The sequence below is a fragment of the Atta colombica genome, unplaced genomic scaffold (assembly GCF_001594045.1).
Source record: "Atta colombica isolate Treedump-2 unplaced genomic scaffold, Acol1.0 scaffold19, whole genome shotgun sequence".
Taxonomy (NCBI): Eukaryota; Metazoa; Arthropoda; class Insecta; order Hymenoptera; family Formicidae; genus Atta; species Atta colombica.
Window position 1 is genome coordinate 894350 of NW_017259282.1, and position 15909 is coordinate 910258.

A 15909-nucleotide genomic window follows, 5' to 3' on the forward strand; every position below is an offset into this window, starting at 1 on the left:
TTTTTAATAATTTTATATATATAAAGATATAAAATAATGTATAGTATAATATATATTTAAAAAATTTTTAATATTTTATTCAAAAAATCCTGTACAAAATCAAAAAAGATTTTGGTGGATTCCTCGATAAACTCGATTGACTGAAACTTTAGTATGTTATAATTCTTGATTCATTAATCAAAAGTGTCCATAGGCACAAAGCTTGAAAATGACTAGTTTTTTGTTATAGCCAAAAATTAAAAATTTTATTTTATTAATGCCTTAAAATCAAATTTCTGTACTACTGTAATACTAACTGTACTAAAACTGTACTAACTGTACTGTAAAACTAATTGTAATAAATCAACAGATTTTAGATAATAATATGCCATTTACCATACTTTCTCTCACCCTCGCTCTACCCTCTCGCTCTATTCCCACTACCCTACTCCCACATACATACGCCACACGCGCAATTTTATATTAGAAAAAGTGGCATAAAATCGAAGTAAATCTTTTATAATCATGTATTTAAATTCTGCTAGATTTTCTCTCACGCGTACCATTTGAAATACGAAGTTCCCTTACCTCTCATGTACGACGTGCTTGATTATCAACTCAAATGTTTGTTCCGTGTGTGAAGCACTGTGTGCAAAAATATCGGGTGCTTGCTGAAATGTAACAACACAGAATAAAAAATTCTTTTTTCTTTCCGCTTTTTTTTTGTGGAGAAAACGTAAGAAAGGGGATTTACGAAAATCAACTCCAAAGAAATTAAACGTCTATCACGTCTATCTACGTCGTTCATTCCGGGCAATTCTAAGAATGGGGAAAAACTAAAATTATAAACATACCATACATTGATTCATATACGCACATGCGCGCGTGTGTTTCCTCCCCTCCCCCCACACACACAAAAGCATAATAAAAAAGATTTACTTCGATTTTTATGCAAATACATTTTTATATAAAAATATGCATGTAAGCGTATGTGTCTGAAGGTGAGATGGGGATGGGGAGGGGTGGGAGAGTGAGAATATGGTAGAGTGGCATATTGTTATCTAAAATTATTTGATTTATTAGAGAAACTTGATTTGAGACATTAATAAAATAAAACTTTAAATGGCTATAACAAAAAAACTAGTCATTTTCAAGCTTTGTCTATGGACAGTTTTGATCAGTGAGCTAAGAACTATAATAACATACAAAGTTTCAGCTAATTTCAGAAGGCCAAAATTCTATGGTTTGTGCAATTTGAAATTTTTTTTTTAACAAAGGAGATTTTTTTTTTCATAGATGAGTCATAAAGCATTAAAAAAATTTTAAGATTTTTCTTATATTTTTAAAATTTGATATGTTTATCTATTAAATTTAATCTTGAATAATAACAAAAACGGCGCTTAATTCTTTGTTCTTTTGACATTCGAACATACGTGTACATATGTATCAGTCGCGTTCAAACTCTCTTGCAATCAAGATCTTGTATCATGTGAACAGTATCCGAGTAAACTCTAAGTTTTTTGCAATTATAGACAATTGCTAATTCATTAAGATATATTATTATATGTGTATTTGTCTGAATATTGTGTGTTGCATAATATAAAAAATTTACTCTCTTTTCTACAATACTATAATAATTATGTATAACTCTTTCTAATATTAATTGGCTTTATATTGAACTGAAAGCAATTGTTCATTTATATTCTATTTGATAATTGTTTGGTTCAAATATGTACAAGGTGTCTGAAAATAATCGCCTAATATTTCATGGACAGATAGAACGGACTAAACTGAATCAAAAAGTCCTCTACCATTTGTTTCCCCAATAATTAATGAGAAATTAATCCTTAAAGATAGCTGAATTCTACTACCGCGCACACGGCCGCAACCTCCATAGCTCGGACGGCGCGCTTGCCAGGCTATCCCCGCTTCCCGATCGGTAGGCGTATACACTTTACAGTAGTATTCGGCTATCTTTAAGGATTAATATCTCGTTAACTATTGGAGAAACTTACAAAATGATAAAGGACTTATCGACTTAGTTTAGTCCGCTCTATCTGCCCATAAAATATTTGGCGATTATTTCCAGACACCTTGTATATATATATATATATATATACATAAATTTATAAATTTCATTGTTTTTATCTATATAATTTTAATTGTTAAATTTTCAATCGGTTTGTTTAAATTTCAATCTGTAACGATTTTGTATCTTTAATTTGACCATATTATTTATTATTCTATTTAGTTATCTACCAATAGTATTAAGGACGCACGTACAACCATTTTATATTGTATAATTTGACATCTATAATTTTACTGGAAACTTTCTTTTACTCACACTGCTCTTTCTCACTGTTAATCGACGAATTGATTAGATTATGACTCATCATTACTATGTTTTATTGTTTGAAATTGACCGAATATATGTTGCGTTTATACTGACTATTGAAAATCTAAGTGAGTTGAGATGATTCTTCAAGTACGTTAATTTAATTTTTGTTATATGGGATAATTATATTTCTGCGACTGATGAAGACTAAGTACCATAGTCGAAACGTATCGGTGAAAAATTATATTGTGAAATAATAAATTTGCATTGTCACACATCTAATTATAGCTTCTTTAATTGTTGACTTGAGTTATTATTTATTAATTTGTTTAAATTTTATATTCTTTTTTTTTATTATAATTTTTATGGATCGAAAATATTTAAAAAAACGACGCATAAAGACTAAAATGTATTTAATTTCTTATTGAGTGAAACATACTACGGAGAAATTTCGATGATATCGTATCAATTCTGTCCCTTAATACAAAATTTGTTTTCTAAGTTTATTCAAGATTCATTTTAGACGATCAGTACTTCGCGACAGAATCTAGGACGAAATTAAATGTAATTATATTACACTGTAATTTCGTTCTAGATAAATACAGTATTTATTCATGTAGCTTATGACTCAATCTATGTCTGTTTCTAGATAAATACAATTCGCGCAATTAATGCCTTTCAATCCTACATGACATCACGTCTACTTACATTGGTGAAACATCGCGTTTATCTTCTCGGTCTTTTTCGCATTTATGACCATACTTAGACAAACCAGATCAGTTTATAGAGATTGAAGAAACTCATATTCAGTAATTCCGTTTGACTACAACCATGTGAAAATAATCAAGAAGGTAATGCGCATGTCAAAACAGGAATGGAAAGTATTAATTGCGCGAACTGTACATAAAATTTGAAGACAGTATCTATTAAAATTATTTAATTTTACCGACATTATTTGAGATACATAATGTTACAATATTAAAAATACAATGTTAAAAATACAATATGTTAAAAAAAATAATCAAAATTTTGAAAAAAATATGGGCTAAGGAAAAAGTCCCTTTAAGTTGATAAAAAGACTTTTCCCCATCAATATTTTCCGTTGAAAAATGATCAAAATTTAAATTTAAAAAAGAATTTTAAAGCTTGAAATCTCTACTTTCGAAGAGTTAGTATATTTTCTGAATTTATGTGAGTTTTTACATATAGAAAACTAGCTGAAACAAATAAAAAAATTTCTTTACTTTATAGGTCTCTAGAGTGCCCAAAAAAATTTAGAGCAAATTTTTGACTATCTATAATGAAAGTTTGAAGCCTACAAAATCATTTTTTAAAAATGTTCTTACGATTTTTTTTCTTGAGTTATTCACAAATTAAGTAAAAGAAATATTCTGATTTTATTGCTCGTAACTCCGTTAAAAAGCTTAGTGAACATTTTTTTATTTCAATCTAAGTAATGGCAGCTTTAATTCTATGTTAAAAATTATTGCTCCCCAAAAAAAACTAATATACTAAATGAAAAATTAAAATCCAGATGTCCACATAGCATAAAACGATTTCGATTAAGTTCCCAGAAAATTTATTTTGCTGAGCCTATAAAATTTGAGAAATCAAACTTCCAAGGAGTCCATTTTGCTGAGTTTCTAGGGAGCTTACAAATTTAATTAAATAAAATTTCAGTCCAGTCGATACAAATTGAAAATGTTATCAGACCCTACCTTTGTTTGGTTTATGCATGAATGTGTTGAGAAAAAGGATAATATCAACTGGTATATATACAACGTATATTGCAACGAAAAGATTAATAAAATCAATACAATGGCATCCACATCGGTATCGCGATCGATATCCGCGAGTTACACTTCACGATAGCAGAATATCAAATATACATCAAATTTCTCACTTTGATTTGCAATTTGATTTTTGTCTCAATCTTTCAATATGCTTATTCATTATAAATTGAAGTAGTGGCTTTATAAAAATGTCAGCTACATTATCGCTGGATTACGTATTTTAATTTAATCAGATCCTCCTCGTACATTTCTCTAGTAACGTAATAGGCTATGTCAATATGTTTTGTACGATCTCTCTATTTTATTTCTTGTAAAATCAATTGCTGATTTATTGTTGCATCCAATAAGCAAGAAACATTTTGAAACATTTCAACAACATTGTAGCAACGATGTAACATTGCTATGTTGTTGAATGTTCCAAAATGTTTCTTGGTTACTGGGAACGCATGAGCTGCAAGACATGACAAACTATTTTTCTGTACTAATTCTTTGAACATCATATTCAACTACCTTCAAGTACCTGTAAACTTCCTTTACAGCTACTTTCAAAGCAATATATTCAGCTTCTATAGTAGATGTTGAAATTGACTTTACAAAAACTATCATACTACTATAAAAGTATCATCCGATGCTCAATCTGCATCACTGAAAATCTGTATGTTATTTGCATTGCAATTGTGTACTAAACTAAGATTTTTTGTTGCAGGTATCTTAATACTTTCTTAACTTGTAATCAATGTGCCCTTCCGAGATTGGAATTAAATTATGACAATTTTGTTACTACAAACAATATATTTGACCTTGTCGCCAACGCTACATATATTAATGAACCAATTAATTGTTTATACAGTGTGTTTCATTTCATCCTTTTCAACATCACTATGTGGGCTATCACACTTTGATAATTTCATCCCTGAGTCAATTGATACTTTGTTCGTTTTACAATTATTCAGTTTATATTCGCTTAATACTTTGTTTATGTATTTTTGCGATAATTTTACTTCGTTATCTGCTCGATAATTATTCCTAATAAGTACGACGTTTTACTGAAATCTTTCATTTCATATTCTAACGATAGCAATGTTTTAATTTTGTTTATTTTTGTCAATTGATCGAGCAAATAATATAATATCATCTACGTATAGCATAAGGATAAGATCATTATTATAAATATAGACACAGTTGTTTGCTTGCAATCTATTAAATCTCCTTCTAATTAAGAACTCGTCAATTATATTATTCCGTCCTGACTATTTTAAACTGTATATTGGGCTTAAAAATCTTGCTACTTTTGTGTCATAATCCCTATATCCGGATGGTAGCCTCATACCATATTTATTTCTTCTTTAAGATCTCCTAAATATATGCACATTTTATGTCTAAATGATGTATTTCTCAATTGTATTATGTCGTCATAGATATTAATAGTTTAATTAATAAAACATTTGCGATAGGAACATACCAAATAATCTACATCTTTCTTTTGAGAAAAGTTGCGTCCTTGCGCAACTACTTTAGCTCTATATATTACTATCTTGGCTGTCGAGTCTGTTTTAATCTTGTAAATCATTTTCCTCTAATATAATTAATATCATCCAGTTTACTTTTCCATGTGTATTTCTATCATCTAAATCTTTTAATTCTTCGTTCATAACCGTTTTCCATTTTTCCGATTGTGATAATGTTATTGCCTCTTTATATGTGAATTCAACTATTTCTGCTAAATGTAATTCTATATTAGGTTTACCTGTACGATCTACCGAACCCTACGGATTTCGAACTATTAGGAGTACAAATTAGTTCGGTTTGTTTTTTTGTTCAAAAATTGCATTTATTTCAAAACAAAATGAATGAACAGATCAATTAAAGTATTGTCCATCGCTACCTATTACTTTTTCCCAGGCAATTTTTGAATTCCATCTTGAAAAAATGACTCGTCTTTGGAGGTGATCTATTAATTTTGGAGCCAATTTTCAATTTCTGTGAAAGAAGTGAACCGGTGACTTGCTGCATCCTTCGGAACAACCAGTAATCAGAAGGAGCAATGTCCGGAGAATTCGGCGGTAAAACATCCTATTTGAGCGTTTCCAAATATTTTTTTACGACTTTAGCGACATGAGCGACATGACCTTGTCATGAAGAAGAATAACTTTATCATGTCTTTGCTCGTATTCTGGCCGTTTTTTCTCGCAATGCACGGCTCAAACGAATCAATTGTAGCCGATACCGATCGCCCATAATGGAATCGCCAGGTTTTAGCAGCTCATAATAAACAAAATCCTTTTGGTCCTACTAGATACAGAGCATGATCTTCAAACCATGATTGATCGGGTTTAACGTAGTATTTTTTCTTTTGAGGTTGTCGTAGATTATCTCCTCTCCAGTCACAATCCGATGCAAAAAATCTTTTCTCTGTTGTCTTTGAATCAGCTGTTCGCAAGTGAAAAATCACCTTTTGATGTCTCTCGGTTTCAATTCAATAAGGCATTCAATTTCCTTGTTTTTGAATCATTCCCATGGCTCTCAATCGTAAACGGCAATCAGAAACGGCTTATTGAGTTACCCTCAATGATTCTGCAAGCTCCTCTTGCGTATGACTCTGATCTTCTTCGAGTAATGCCTCTAATTCTTTGTCTTCGACTTTTTTTGGCTGTCCAGAGCTTGTCTTCAACGCTGAAATCTCCATCCTTGAAACATCGAAACCATTCCCTATATGATTTATCAGTTGGAGCAGTGTCACCATAAACTTCGACAAGCATTCGATGGGCTTCAGCTGCACTTTTCTTCCAATTAAAGCAGAAAATCAAAACCTCCCGCAAATGCTGCTTGATTAACACAAAATTCGACATCTCAAACACAGTAAAAAATCAAGGTTTTTGTATGAAACTCAAAGCGATATAAACTGAATATTATTAGCAGATTATTAATCTCTCTGAAACCGCCAAAATCAGTTATCACTATGAACTATTCACAATAGCTGGAGCCATCTTTGGAGCATGGAAACGGATCGAACTAATTTTTACTTCCAAACTTTTCTCGGTCTATTTACACTACGTTATCTATCATGTAGATCCTTGTAGATTAACGGATCCCGCTTTATCATCTATCTCATTTTTATGTCATATTTACGTCATCAATTACTGACTCTTCATCTGTATCTTTATCTTCATCTGTATTAGTCACATTATCTGTTTCAACTACACTATTATTATTATTGTACGGCGTCTTAAGTATTTTTCTACTATAAATGTATTCATTCGCAGATATCTTCAACAAATTCTACACGTTTCATTTGAATCACGTCATTTTTAACCGGATCCTACAACCTATATCTTTTAGTTTGACTGGAACTAATCAATAAGTGTGCATTTTTTCCTCTCTCTAGAATCGAGTCTGCTTTGTTTAATAACATGCGCGTGAGCTAAACAATCATAAACCTTTAATGTTTTACGCTAAGCTTATTTCCTGTCCAAAACTCTTCCTGAGATATCATTAATAAATGAGTATATGACTCTATCTTTTTAATATAACACGTGATTGCTACGACTTCTGCCCAAAATCTCTAGAATAATTCGGCATTTTTAAGCATTCGTATTAAACAGTATCCTATTAATACGTTCTGGAACTTCATTCATTTGCGTTGTTCATCTACGTTTGTACGTTCGTGTTTTACTTCCATATCATCGAATATCTACTTAAAAGTTTTATTACAATATTCCAGCTTATTATTAGTCCTAAATCTTTTCACCTTTCTATCTTGATTCTCTTTCTATCCTGGCTATGTATTTCCGAATATATTCAGCTACCTCATTTTTATTTTTCAAGCCATACACTATTTTTTTTCTGGATAATCATCAGTAAATGTTAAAATATATCTTGCCCTATCAATTGACTTTACAGGCACAGGACTGCATAAATCAGAATGAATCAATTCTAATACATTTTTCATTTGTCTACAACCTAATTCTTTACAAGGCGTTTTCATTGATTTACTAACGAAATGATTTATTAACGATACTGCAACTATTGCAATATATGTCAGCTAAATTTATGTTATTTAAACGTCTAATTAAATTCTTTCTCGATAACTCTTGAATAATCTTCATGTTTACATGACAAATCTTTGGTGCCACTTTTCTTTTATTAGCTAAGTTAACTTATTTTCTTATAATTTTCGCTTTAACATACAGACTTTTTACATAGAATTCTCCCATCTTATTCTCTTTGTCTTGAATTTTAAATTTTCCGTTATCTATCATGAGTCTTTTATGTTTCTTCTCTATTTGCGAAACTGACAATAAATTATGTCTTATATTAAGAACATAATACACATTAAGTAATGTTAAATTGAATTCCTATTACCGACATAAGTTTATATCTTTATATTGCCTATAGCTTTTAAAGTGTCGCTTGAACTGTTATTTGCTGGATAAATTATTTCATTAGCAATTGGCTTGTATTTGTCAAACCATTCTTTACATATATATACATTTACATATACATACATTAACCGATTTTGAATTATAACTGTTTGCTAAATACCCTATCTTATTACATTGAAAGCATTTTTTTTCTTTTTTATATTGTTCTTTCATTGATGGTATGCCTTTTTTGGTTGGTCCTCTTTCTTTCAGGGTTCAACGTTCATATTCGTTTATCAGTATCTCTTTAATTTCGGTTGATTTAAATTTTTCATCGTCCAAATTTGCCAATGTTATTATTATTCCATCATATGCTTCGGGAGATCTGATAATATAGCGTACATAAATTATCATCTCTAAATTCATATCCTATCTTTTTTAGGCTATCGCTGCATGCCTTGCCAAATATAAATTCGTCTTATTATAGATTCCAATTTAATAAACAACATCTGCTTTTTCAACTGTAAAATTCTTGTTTGTGACTTTGGCACAAAAGTCCTTTGATGTTTCCCGCCTTGTTCAGTATATGTATCTGATATTCTGATTGTGTGAATTGTTGCTAGAGCTTTATTTTCTTTATTCTTAAAGCGCTCTTCTTCTTGCTTCTTCTTCTTGGTGTATGCTCGGCAGGATAGCTTCGCCGATTACATACTTTCACAACTCTCGTTGTATTAATGTCATCTTCATATTACAATAAATTTCCGTAACTGATAATTTGCACCAAATAACATAACATCAATGTTATAATTCGCACTCCGCATAATTGTCACGTAATACTATATGTTACATTTATATTGCAGAGTATGAAATTATAATATTGACATTATGTTATTTTCTGACATATTTAATACATCACACTCTGCTATCGTGAAGTAACTCACGAATATCGATCGCAATATCGATGTGGTCACTATTGTATCGATTGTATTAATCTTAATATTTAAGTAATATTGTCAGTTTATGTCGATTAGGAAGGAGTTCATTTTGCTGAGGGGAACTTAAAAAGAAGCTCCCATCAAAATGAAACTTTCAGGAAATTCTCAAAAGCGGACATAGGAATTCTCGAGTTCTTTTTGAAATTCAAATGAAGTTATAAAAATTTTATGAGCTCCCGGAGAGTTCCCCATGTTGTGTGAATAATTTCTACTTACTAACTAACTTCTACTTCTTACTAACTAACCAAATTAAATTCTGTTAAATTAAAAAGTAAATCCAAATAGTACTATTTTTATTATCAAAAGACACGTACTGTTTCGCGCCAAGTGTAGCTAGTGCGAGATCAAAAGGATCTTTACGCGAGCCGGCGAGTTGCGAGTACCTGAGATTATTGGATCTCTCAATAAACTGAATCCATTGTTACACTCGTGCCGGATCGACATCGTAGATCGCCTCTCATAAAGTCTTGAAAGTCACGTTGCTCAGCGACATAGCTCTGCTATTATTTAACAAGATCGGCAGATTTAGACGTGAGCCGTCGCTGCGCTCGGACGTGTCTCTCGATCTACTCATTAAGTGTAAGCTTTGTGTGTGTGTGTGTGTGTGTGTGTGTGTGTGTGTGTGTGTGTGTGTGTGTGTGTGTGTGTGTGTGCGTGCGTGTGTGTGTGTGTGTGTGTGTGTGTGTGTGTGCGTGCGTGCGTGCGTGCGTGCGTGTGTGTGTGTGTGTGTGTGTGTGTGTGTTCATAATAAACTCTTATTGTTCTTTTTATAATATTCATGTTGTTCATTTCTGCGAGTCGGGAGTGCGTGAACGCGTTCGCGAAAACGTCTCCGCTAACCAGACGCTCGAATGTAACATTTTAGGTCGTCCGTGTAAATGGATTGAAAGAGCAGACGAACGACCAAACGAATTATCGCTTCTTCTTTTTCTTCTTTTTCTATTTTAATGGCGCTTGCCGATGAAATGCCGGCGAATCCGGCTAGTAACGCAAGGAATGTAAATAGTGTAATGCAAGGTATCAAAGCCGGCAACACTTTTCAAAAATATAATCGAGGTGACGCAACACCCGAGACGAAAGAAAACACGTCCGATTCGAACGGCCTTACGAGACTTTTTAATGAATTACCGCGAAGTGCACATTACGATCCATACGCAAAAGGAGGCTCCTCCAGAGGGGGATACGACATTGTCGGTAACATATAATAGTCAGGAAATTGCCTCGACAACCACGATTCTACAAATAGTACTGCAGGAAGTGCAGCAGCTCCGTGAAGAACAACGATAGGAGGAATTTGCAATGTCGTTGCGATAGCGAGATGCAGAGATCACGCAACAGATGGAGACAGGAGGATTCGCAGCGATACTGCGATAGCCGGACGCGGGACGTGGGAGATTGTGCAACTCCAAAGAAGACTACGCGGACTCTCCATGAATCAGCTAAGTTCCTCCATTATTATTTCCGAACGCAATGATTTGTCCGCCCGCGTTGGCGAGGGTTCTGTCGCGAATGTTGTCGATCGTTGCGAATGTCGCTAACCTCGCAAATGGCTCTGTCATGAATGCTAATCGCGCCAGTTTCGTTGCAAGTGCCTCTAATCTCACTGGCCGCGAGCATCGCTGGTGGTCGCGTTGATTCAGTCGTTCCTCCGCGTGGATAATGTTGGGAGCGCCGTCATCATTTTGATTCATCAACGTTACTTCACAGTCGAATGAGTATTAAACTTAAACAATACTTACAACGGAAGTGTGCCTTTACGTGAATTTTTCGCACAATTTAATCCCATCGCTCGCACGAACCTTTGGGAAGAGGAAACAAAGACCTGTCTTTGGTATCGTCTTTACGGGATAAACCACGCTCAGTGTTAGATAGTATGCAAAATTTAGAGAATCTACAGTTCGAAGATTTGAAGTTGAAATTAGAAATGCGTTTCGGAAGTTCACAATCTTTACAAAATTACTATTCGCAATTCACGAATAGAAAATAAAAATTTGGGGTATCACCTCATTGGGTTCAGATATCGAAAAACTATCACAGCTAGCATGTCCGGAATGTCCCGATTTAATTAATCGCGATAAAGTCGCGTGTGTACAATTTATCTTTCCGACGGCTTCGTGAAAAAGGCATTTCAAATGGAGGAGGTGACATTGTTAAGAATTGCAATTGAAAGGGGAAAAGCAATCAAGTTAATTCAGGAAAACAGTTTTCATCAAAAAGAAAACAATTTTAGTTTTGAAAAAAAGAAAGGAAATAATTACAATGGGTTAGGAAAGTCAAGCTGAAAATACGAAACAAGGAAAAGGAAGAAGATAAAGTAAATGGAAATAATTTTGAAAATTCGTAAAAAACAAAAATTATTGCGGGAAAAAGCGGGAACAGAGATGGCAAAGAATGTTGGGAATGTGGCAAAAAAGGTCACTTCCGTTCGGAATGTCCCAGCAAAATGGAAAACCAGGAATAGTCGAGCTCTATGGAATAATCTCGACTGGAGTAGAAAATACTCTGAATAAAGAAACTTGTTTAGTAAATAATTTATTTAGTAATATCAAAAATAAACAATGTTCGAATAATTGTTGTAATAATCATTGTACTAATCAATATTTTTTCAGGATATGTTCTTATAGTATTACAAATAAACAATGTTCTGTGTATTGTCATGTTGATCAATGTAACTGTGATACTAATCAATGTTCTTTCAGAATAAAATTAAAAATGATTTAAGAGATTTTTATTATAAAGGCGAAGTAAACAATAAACCTTGTATTATTAAGATTAATACTGGCTCCGATATTTCTATTATTGATAAACAGTAATTTTGTTGAATCAGATAAATCAAAATTCTATTCCTAACACATTAAAAAGTCTTATTAAAAGAGGAAAAGATAAGTTAGATTTTCTATCTAACCAAAACGTAAGTTATAAGATTTCCTGTGATGACTGTGAGGCGAGCTATGTTGTCAGACAAAAGAAAATTAAGTATGAGGTTACATGAACATATTATATTTCTGATATTAAGAAGAATACTGGTTCCCCTACTATTATAATTGATCATCGTATCAACTTTGACCATAATTTTAGATTAATTAGAATTATTTGGAACGAAGTGAAAATTTTAGATTGCGAATCTTCGTACAAGGGATTAGTGTCTGAAATGATTCACAGCAAAAGACAGAAACAAGATCTAAAAAGAATGATACTGAATCGTTACCTGAAACTTGTTCACAGATTATTCAATCTCTTTCTCCTTCTTAACTGCATTCTTTCTCTTTTTACTTTCCTTCTTCTCACTTTCCTTTCTCTCTATTTTATTTTCTCCCTCTTATGTTCCCCTTCTTTTCTAGTTCTAGTTTTCTAGTTCAGAAACAAGATCTAAAAAGAATGATACTGAATCGTTACCTGAAACTTGTTCACAGATTATTCAATCTCTTTCTCCTTCTTAACTGCATTCTTTCTCTTTTTACTTTCCTTCTTCTCACTTTCCTTTCTCTCTATTTTATTTTCTCCCTCTTATGTTCCTCTTCTTTTCTAGTTCTAGTTTACCACTTCAACCTTCTTGTTTTGATATGTGTACTTTATCTCTGAGTATATTTTTTATTATCTTTGAGTATTTTACAGAAATGACTATATTTTCAATCTCATCGCATTGCCTAAGAATAGACGACGTTTATATTATGACACACAATAGAAGGTATTTATTCTCTTTGATTTAGCTGTTACTAAATTAAATATCTGTAATTTATGACGGTACATCACACAATTTCAATTCGTATTAATGACTCTAATGTACATTTCTCATAATATTAGATTACTTTTTTATTATTTTATTTTTATTTTTATACCTTGCTTTTTAGTTTGTATTTCTCTTATTAGATTTGATTACTTATTCCTATTACAATTTTACATTATATTTGTACTTTTAACAGAAACAAGTATATTTGTCTACAATCTACATAATCCAGAGGAATACATGATTACAATATTTATTTTAATATTAATTTTATATTGAGATTGATATTTAATACGGCGATCGAGAACGAATTAATTTTTATATATCTTATTTATGTAATATTTCCACTGTTATTTTTGTTTACATTGATTCATGGATTGAAACATTTGGTTTTGTTTTGTTTGTTACTGGCAAATTAAAATTTTATATTTTAACTAAATGTTTATTTATTAACGGTTTCAAAATTTAATTTTATAACGATTAATCTTAGGCGATTAATCGTAGCCTTTGCGTTTTTTAAATTTATTGAGCCTTATTACTATAGTTTAAAATAGATAACTGCAATATTAAATAGCCTATGGGAGAACAAACAATTATAAATATAAAACTTTAGTAAAGGTTCGACTTATTTTGTAGAACTCCCAATGTTAAATGTGTCGAAATAAATGATAACTGAAATTCTAGATGTTAATTTTCTTAGATTGCTCGGTTTACAGAAGATTTTTTTATTTTACTTTTCTCAATACAATTACCGAGAGCAATGTTGAATTCAGTTATTCTCGCATTGAAAACGTTACAACAATTCTGTCGAACTTAACATCCTTATTCGAAGGAAGTTCTCAATATTTAGATTAGAACCCAAAAAAGAAAACTTTGTCATTTTTTTGATTGAATTTCGCGACGTATTTTCTAACGAAGTTATTGCAGGAAATTGTAAAGTTGGCGAACATGTGATTAAGATAAAGAATTTTTCTCCCATAAAGCAATCTCCTCTCTATTCCGTTACAAATGCGAAAGGAGGTGAATGAAATTATTAAAAAAAAGAAAGATCAAAGGGTTATCGAGAAATCTACTAGTTCATGGACGTTACTAGTAGTTTCGGTAAAAAATAAAGATTGAACTGTGAGATTTTGTGTGGATTTTCGAAAAATAAATGCAGTAACTATAAAAAAACTCTTATCCATTTCCTTGAAATGATAATATTCTCGACCAGTTATCAGGTAATATTTGGTTTACTACTTTAGATTTAAAAAGCGGATATTGGCAAAATAAAAATTCGCCCGCAAGATAGGGAGATAATGGCCTTTTCGGTCGGCAATGTGACAATTTAAAGTTATGTCTTTCGATTTGTGTAATACTCCTGTAACGAATAATAGAACAAATTAAAAGAACATCTCTAAAAAATTTGCTTGATTTACTTTGATGATGTAATTATCTTTGGAAAAACTTTTGAAGAAATGCTTAAATTGTAAACAGATTTTTCAACGTTTAAGAGAAGTAAATTCAAAAATTAATCCAAAGAAATGTGTTTTTTCTTTTAGCAAAGAAATTAAATATTTAGATTATGTGATATTAGCATTAGTATGGAAATCCGGAAAAAATAACTGTTGTGAGGGGCTTGCCGATTCCACAAATCAAAAAAACATTTAAGAAGCTTTCTCGGGTTTTCTTTTACTTATTAGTAAATTTGTGAAAGAATTTTCGTCTTTGGCAAAATCACTTTATATGTTAACAGAAAACGAGGCAAAGTTTGTTTGGAAGGAAGAGCATCAGGGTTCGTTTGATGAATTAAAGTAGGTCTTGACTTCCTCTCCGATTTTGGCTTTTCCTAAAATAGAAGGGGAACATATTATAGTCTTAATGTAATTGATATATCGAATCAAGAAATTGGGGCAGACTTATTACAGAAACAAGAAAGGCAAAGAAAAAAATGACACATATTTTGTATATAATATTTTAGTCGAATCTTGAACAAAACCGAAAAAAACTATTGTGTGACGCGCTGTGAACTTCTAGCTATAGTGCAATCAATAAAATCTTTCCATCATTATTTATGGACAAAAGTTTTTGATATGTACGGATCATGTCTCGCTCAAATGGTTAATGTCTTTAAAAACTTTAAGGGCCAATTAACGCGTTGGCTGGAAAGAACTTCAGCAATATGATTTTCAAGTTATTCATTGCACAGATTTTTCTCATAAGAACACGGATAGATTATCGAGGTGATTATGCATGCGTAGTCAGTGTCATTATTGTATGAATGTAGAATTAAAGGAAGCCACGAAACAGGAAAGCTGTGTGGAAAGAATTATCCTAGTTGAAGATAATTATGAGAATTGGCATAAAGAACAAATATTAGGTGTACAACTTTGCTTCCGCCGTTTTCCTATAGATGGTTTTAGCGGTAAGTAGTGGTCGAAATAAATAGATCATAGACGTCATACAATAAACTTGGGCATCTGTCAACATAATCCCATAGAAACATTAATCGATTTGTGTCTGCATCATAAAGTTATTCTCGATTGAAAATGTCAGTTTACGAGCCAAATTCTCGTCATTTGCGGGAGGTTTTAATTTTTTGCTTCAATATGAAGAAATCTGCGGCTGAGGCTCATCGAATGCTCTCAAATACTTATGGTGAGGCCGCTATTAGTGAAAGAACGTGTCGTGAGTGGTTTCAACGCTTCAAGGTCGGTGATTTTGACGTCGAAGACCGGCA

The 15909-nt window shown here is 32.0% G+C and overlaps 1 protein-coding gene across 1 annotated transcript in view; it reads right to left on the reverse strand.

The window, feature by feature from the left end:
• LOC108686810 (glutamine synthetase 2 cytoplasmic) overlaps positions 1-15909 on the reverse strand; it is a 224606-nt gene that overhangs the window by 116312 nt on the left and 92385 nt on the right. The gene's annotated exons all lie outside the window — the stretch shown is intronic.